The sequence below is a fragment of the Platalea leucorodia genome (assembly GCF_965183815.1).
Source record: "Platalea leucorodia genome assembly, chromosome: 5".
NCBI classification, from domain to species: Eukaryota; Metazoa; Chordata; class Aves; order Pelecaniformes; family Threskiornithidae; genus Platalea; species Platalea leucorodia.
This window is the reverse complement of record NC_138827.1, coordinates 54,081,598-54,089,803: the sequence shown is the minus strand read 5'-3', so window position 1 is coordinate 54,089,803 and position 8,206 is coordinate 54,081,598.

Here is an 8,206-nt window from a genome sequence, read left to right as displayed (position 1 = left end):
AACCCTAATCTGCAGAACCCCGTAACTCCGTGTCTAACAGACGTATGTGCTGCAGTCCTTGTCCTATCAAACCTCCCAAAGTTACGGCACTTTTTGGATTTGTTCCTGAAAAATAAAAAGTCATTCCAAGTAATCCAACAGGCTGTGCAATAAACTATTGTAGATTATCTCCGCTGCTGTGCAGGAGAGTCCTGGACAGCAGCCAGAAAGGGATCCCTTCTTGTGACAGCTGATATTGTCATCCCTTCCCATTCTCCTGAAGGGAAAGTTAGTACAGCTGCAGCTTGTATCTCTTCCTCTTTAGCTCATTTTCTGTATTTCACCCATTTGAATCATACATCCACCACTGAAATTATAATCCCCCGAGAGTGAAGCACACCGCCTATCCAAAAGCACACAACAATGCCATGCTAGTCCCTGAAATCTGCAGTGCACCTGATTCTCATCCAGTATTCCCAGTCCCACAGCACGAAGAAGAGGCAGAAGGTGAAGGATGCAGGATTATTCCGCAGAGCTCACTTTCCTCAACCACACAGACTCAGGACATGTTTTCCATATCTAGGAATAGTTTTCTCGCCACCTGATCTCCTGCTCCTCCAGATACCGCAGCAGCTGCATGCACAGAGCAGGTGGTCTGAGATAGGAGAGCAAGTGTTTCTGCATCTGTCAGGGGGGTTGTGGAGGAATAACATCGAGCTTCACCAGCTGCTCCTCTGACCTAAACTCTGAGTAAGAGCGGGATGCAGCAAGGAGCTTGGGAGCATGCAGAGAGAGTTCAGAAACGAGAGGTGTTGAGAGGTAATAAATGAAGGGTTTCAGGCACTGAAAGTGTGGTGTAGTGGTGTCCCTGGGGATGTGAATGGAGACTGGAAAAAATGGCTGTGGATAATAATGAGCTAAGCAAGTCCTAAGGTAAGGAGTCAGGAATTGCAAAGTCAAATTAATCAAGAGAGTTAGTTTGTGGATGAAGATGAATCGAGTCTGTAGGTCGAAAAGGTAAAGGAAAATTGTGTACTGGCTACAGCTGAAAGCAAAGCTGTCACAAAGCGTCAATACCTCCTTCATTCCATTTTTTGTTGTTTGGTTGTTTTGGTTTTTTTTTTTTTTTTATTCTGAAATTCAGAAGTCCTGGAAAGCTTGAGAGTGTTTCCTTCTATTTATTTCCTCTGCCAGACTTTTCACTATGATCATGTTGTTACCCATTCTTTCACCAAATACACAGTTGTCCAGTCCCAATGTTTCATTTTTCAAAGAGGTAGCTAGGAAGTATAGGAAGATACTACAGCGATACCTGCAGCTAGCCAGTTATTTCGGCCATCAGCCTTCACTGCTGACCTAAAAAATGGCAAATTTTTAATCTTATCCAAACGATAATACATCTTTCTGGATATTTCCCCCTTAAGATCATGCTGGGTTATTAATGTTCATAAGGTGGTCCTCTTCTAAATGGTTACATAAAAGAGAAAAAGAAGCATACATGCATGAATCACATATTATTCTTTGCATCACAATAGAACAATAGCTTTAGGGTGAAAGTGTTGATATAGGACTTGGGTGATCCAAATTGAACTCACAATTTTGCTACATTCTTCCTTTGTAACTTGAACCAATGACTTAGCCTTTTTGAGCCTCAGTTTCTTAAACTGTGAAACAAGGTCTATGAATCTGAGTTGTTGTGAGACTACAATCATTAATCTCAGTGACGGGATCAGATATTGCAGTGGGGAAAACTTCAAGAAAAGTAACTATAGTAGAATTCCAAATAATAACAGGGCATAATCCTGATTTGCTCATAAAAAGGGAATGACTACAAAACCAAAACAGATCCAGCTTTCACTTACAGGTTTGAAACGTGTTTTCCTTCTCAACATTGTGGCTGTGACTTTATAAATGGTTATGCCACTTCGCCTTTCCCATCAAACACATTTCAGATCTCATTCATTTATAGGCGAAAGGAAAAGGTAAGGCATCCCATAAAAGTACCACAAGAGTAAAGCCACTGGGGATTGTTCTTTCTAATGAAGAGTCTGTAATTTATCACCTTGGTTTTTGCCAAGTGACATAAAAGCAGACAATGAAAATTACTGAAGAAAGGACATTCAGAAGACAGACCATAAATGAACAAGAGAAAACAAGAGGCAAAAGTTAAGAGATTAAGATAGATTATCAGTTAACTTCTTTTGGGGAAATGCAAGACAACATTCTTGGTTTCTTTTTAGAACTTCAGGCTTCAGCAATGCAAAGGGAAAATGTTTCTTTGGACTAATATAAAATGAGTATCTGCTTTGTTTGTTCTAGTAACTACTAGAATTCACAAGAGCTGAATACACACTATATATTTTGTAGTGGCTGTATGTTTTGTTTGGTCTGTGTGTATTATCTGAATGCTGCTTGTATAAAACCACTAATACCTTTCTCTATTTTTCCTAAATACATACCTTTTCTTTCCTAATGTTAGAAACTTGCATGATAATTAAAAATGTAACACCATAAGTAAACCATGCTGCAATTACCTGAGGAATTTGGTTCAAATCAACTGACAGGGCTGATTGGTTGAGTGAAGTAAACGTTACTAAAGTCTATTATTTCACAAAATTACCCAAGGGGCCAGTTCTTGTTCCCACAGAGTTCAAAGGTAAACATGCTTTTAACTATAATAGGAGTGGGAACTTGATGTTGACTGGTAGGGATGGCTGAAGAGCTTTGAAGCTAGAACAAAATACACATAGCTATCACACATCAGTAATTATCTTGGCACCATGAACATTTATATATCAGCATGTTACAAACTCTTCATCTTAGGTATGATAATAAAATAACTGAGTCCTTAATGCGAGGGCCAAAATATGGTATTTCATCTTAATAAAAACTGAGTTTATTGTTTAACTTCCTCTCCTGAGTATGCTGGTATGTTAATACACAATACATAAGAATGGCACTATGTAATGCGCATCTCTCTCTCTCTCTCTCTCTCTCTCTGAAGAAATAAGCTGGTCATTTCACTGCAGTGTTTGGCCAGATAACGACACTATTAATACTCTAGTGTAACACAAGGCAGCCTGTAGCAGTTATCGTTCTCTGTGCTAAAAGGATGGAGCCAAAAAGTGAGATGTATGACCTTATAATGGAATTTGCAGTCCTCGGGAGAGCAGATATACATGACACCGAGTGTACGTTACATACTCTTGTTGCATTTAGTTCATTCCCATCAGCAGCCATCATGCTGGAATTTTAAATCTCTGCAGCCTTCTTCTTTCCTCTCAAGGCTGTGCGGTAATTCAGATTCTTGAAGGGACACTGGTGCTGCAGAAAAAGTAGTTTCTTGCTCCAAACGTGCTCCTTTACAATTTCCTCCTGTGCTGCTCTATCTTCCATAAACCTTTCAGTGCTCATCCTATTTACACTTGTGTACATGTCTTCGAAGCGCATGGTATTTTGATTATGCAGATTCTCTGTGACTGCATTACAAAGTGCTGGCAACCTAAGGTCGCTTCTGTGCATGAACTGATTCCTGATTAAATCAATATGTGGGCTGACTAGCTCTAAAATAAGACTGCTTTGTTCCTGTTTACTTATATTTAAATTGAATATTCTTGTTAAGGAGAAACTTGCAGTTACTTGTGTTTAATGGGACAATTTCCTTAAGTATAAACAGGTCACACTACAGACATTAAATATGAACATCTCCCATTTAATTGTGAGAGATTTGCTCGTATTAGCATTGCAATCAGAAGGCTACCAGCTGAATATGGAAAAAATAAAAGCTGGAAACAGTGACCTGCTCAGTTTTCAAAGGAAGCATGCAAGCAGAGGGAACTCAGCTGCCTTAGCCCAACCACTAAACTGAATCCCACTGCAATAAGGAGTATAATAAAGTCCTTATAGCTCCTAACTATTCTAGCATTCCTTATATAGCCCCTGTCCCCCACATCCCTTCCGGTGAGCCCTAGCTTCTTCAAGGCCGCAAGGAGAGGAGATTGCTGCTCAAGACACAGGTAGTTACCACCCCTGCAGAACGGAGGAGTTCCAGGCAGCAAAGATCCTGCGCAGATCTCGGGGGGGAGCACTTGGGTTGATACGCTGCAATTACCAATGCAATTACCAGTCAGGGCTGCACTGGAAGCAGTTCAGTATGGCTCAGCACAACCAGCTGCTAAAATCACAGGCGGTTCTCCAACCTGCTCTTAAATATGATTCCCATCATTTGCTTTCTGCTGCAGCTCCCCCTGTTTATTCCCTCCCAGGTATTTCAGGTCACCCCTAGAACAGCATGCCACGCATCAGACACGCACCATGCGCTGCACTTGCAGAAGTCCCACAGAAATTCTGATGAGTGCAGACTGCCCTGATTTTCATTTTGTTGTATTCTCTCTAGATTGAAGAGTCGGGAAACTTAGTTTCTGTCAGTGTTGCCATTCTTGCACTTTTGTGATCTCAGGCAAATCAGACAGTCCTCTTCATGCAGTCCACTCATTGGTGAAAACAAACAAAAAACAAAGTAAACCATAAATATAAGATAGTTATCTGCTCCTATGCATTTCTATGCTGCTGAATTAATTTACATACAGTTCGGAGGTCTTAGAACAGAAAGTGTTACAGAATTCCCAAGTATCATGACTCATGTGAAAGAAATCATTTCAACACAAACTCTGATGGCTCAACTCTACCTTCGGTTCATTTCCATGGAAGCGTTCCTCAACCCTATCAAAACCTACAATCTACGGCAGGCCGGTTGTAGCACTTATCAATGTTTTTGGAAATAAATCATACCAATAAGAGAGACCTGTCCCAAATGTTGAAGAAAAACCTCTCATGTTGAATGAACTCATGACATTGATGAAATCCAAGAGGATCTACCTATTAGAGAGTTATTTTTTTCAGACGCTGTCAAGCTGCAGCATAATACAAAGTGAGGACACAGTTATAATAAATTTCTGTGTTCTTTGGAATAAATTATGAGGTTTTAAGACTAATTCATTGCTCTTGATCAAGAAACAATATAGCTCATCTTTGGCTTGTTCCTGTGCGCGTCTGAAAAACAACACTAAAGGAAGCTTTCTCATTAACCTTCTGCCTTCCTGCTAGCACGGATATACAAATGAAATAGCTTTCCTTTCACAGGACATAAAGGTTTTCTACATTTTTCTTCTTTTTTTAAATTAAGTTAGTCATAGCATCATTGTGGCTAAAACATATAAGCAGAGTTAAAGTGACTTTAGAAATAATGCTACTCTTCTGCTTGTGCAGAGATTACAAATGCATAGTCCAACTCTTAAATCAATTTTGTTCTCATTAGCTTTAGATGTTAGCATTAATTAAAAAAAATAAAATTGAAGGGTGCTGGGCTCTTCTGCGAAAGCTGAAAAAAGAGCTTTGCTTGAAAAAAAAGCACCGAAACAGGAGCTTTGGACCTACTAGTACAAATCTTTGGTCATTGCCTGGAACGTTTTCTGAGCTCACAGTAGAACAGGATGTTTAATTCTCTTTTATTTTCCCATAAAAGCAGATAAATCACTATCTGATCATTCCTGCACTCACAGCCTTTATGTTATTTTAGAAGCTAACCTGTCTCAGAGATGGAGATGACAGATAGTGTATTCCTCACAGCCACAGGAATGAAAACGGGTCTGTCTTGGAGCGCAGACATGATCTCCCAATCTGCTAGGATGGCGCTGTGCCTGCTACCAACATCGCATTCTAGTGTTTCTAATTACAGTCATCACTTAATGACCAGATTAGGGGTGTAAAAGTCTGCAGAGCCATAAGTGACAGACCACTGGCAAGAAGCAGCCTTTTCCAGTTGCGGTGTCGTAACAGGAGTCAATGATTCTTCGGCACAAGAGGCGGCCACTGGGACTTACACATCTCCCTTTCTTTCGCTTGCGTGACCTCACGCTAACATAGTTTTTCTTTGGGTTACAGGCAATTAGGTGTTTGTTTGTTCTCCAGAAATTCCAAGTGCTACTATTCTTAATATTTGAAGAAATATTCTTGTAATTGAAAATTTCTAAATTATTTTTCTTTGCATTTTAATTTTTCATTAGGACCATGAGTGAAAGTAATGATGTAGTTTCAGGAGGGGAAAAAAGAAGGTAAAGCAAATTGGGAGCTACCAGACTGCAGGAGAGCCAACAAACATATTTTGTGAATACAACACCAAGGACAAATAGTACAAAGCTCTTACTTGCATGCACAGTCAGAAGCTGGCAGAAAGCTTAAGGGTCATGAAGGCAAACAATTTAAGAGCAAACTGCTTTACAGCCTTTTATTGTAACACTCTGAACAGGATGTTTCAGCCAAAGAAACTATTGTCCTTATGGAAGCAAGAAAGACATACAGGTGTATGGAACAAGTCAGCGTTTTTGTAATGAACAAGCAGAATATATTTACAAATATCACCATGCAGCTACCATAAATTAATACAGCTGGAAAGCATGGGAGAGATCATTTAATTTTAACTAGGCTTCCAGTCCTAAAGAACCAGTAACAAAATTCCAGGTTCTACAGGAAAGCCATAAACTAGAGATTTTTTTAAAAGGCTGATTCCTGATCCAGCCCTTCAGAAGCTCTTGAACATGCACCGTCCAAAGGGTCAGACTTTAAGCAAGTTTCCTTAATACGTCCCACCACATTTGCTGGGGAATCAGATTTGAATATCAAATTTTGATTTCTTTGCTCAGAGAATAAAGACAGGACAGATGATACTGCTTTGTGAACACTATTATGCAGTTTATGTAAGCACATCCATACTTTCAAATTGGTGTTACATCTGAGTTAAATACTGTGACGACTGTCCCAGGCCAAGCAAAAATAACTTGTAACATAAATAAAGGTAGTATCTCCGTGCACAGAATGGATCTGCTGACAGTTGCCTGGTGAGAATTGTCTTGAAAGAACTGTAAAAGCTATAATTTTTAAAAAATTGTAGCTATTTTCTCTATGCAAGATATATTTGCAGCTGGGAGCTCCCATGATGCTTCATCCTAAAAGCTGTGTTTCTGAGATCACAGGATTGATCCTTCAAAGACAGGTAGTCAAAAGAAGAGGGGTTTTATTAAGACATTAACTAGCGGCTCTGTCAGAATCCTCAGTATGTCTCCAATGGAATTAATTAAAAAGACTTCTGTTTGCTTAATGGAAGTAAGACAAGACATAATTTATAACCTTGGTGTGGAAGAGAGGCTCTGGTTTTCCATGCAACACAAAACTATTTAAAATCAAGGAAGGTCACTGTGGAGAAAGAATTGTGTCTCCTGAAATGAAGAAGGAAAGTTGTTTACACTGTTTAAGAAAGACGAACAGAGACTTGACCGAGAACCTGCCTTTAAAATTTAATGCCACAGCTATTAAAACTGGGCCTTTTAATACTCTTTAGTACTGCATCTAAATGTCCTACAATCCTTGCTCCTAAGTAAAGAATCATCCAAGATGATCGCTGCTTTGCCTAAGAATAGGGAAAGGAAAGGAGACGGACTGCCCTCCTTGCAGTAGCTGTTATCAGACAGCCAGATGGCAAACAACGTGCCAGAATTTACAGGAAAGAGTCCAACACAGATCATTAATTCCAACACAGCCTCTACACCCCAAACACCATTAAAATGTCACTGCTAAGGACTCTGAGAGCCAACACACCAACAAAATGTGTTCTAGACAAGGATTTCTGCAACTATAATGAATTATTGAAAACCCTTCCAAAATGCATCAAGGAAAAGTTATGGAACTTTGGAAAGTTATGGAAGATTGGTATATGTGATAAGTATGGAGAACACAAGTGACCTTCAATTGCAATACGTACCTATATATATTTTAAATATATACATAATAAATGATGTTTCACTAAATTGTATTCAGTTTCACAAAACATTTTGTTTGTTCATAAAAATGATTTTTTAAAAAGAAAACCATGGACCAGATCCTTGACTGGCAGCACACCTCACTCAGGTGGTGTACTTCACTGAGCTGTACTAATCTGTGTCCAAAGAGAAATGCTACGTGATGATTTAAAGGTATATTGTAGAGTGGCTTACGTGAAAACAGATCTTGTTCTTACTTCTAGGACTAATGTATTTTTTCTACCATTTTTCAACTTTTAATGCAGCAATCCAAGGCACATATTTTGCTCTCACTAAATGGAATATCTTCTCCTCTCAGGCGGTCTTCATGACTAAGCTTCAGCAGAAGCAGAGCTTAATGTTATGACATTAAG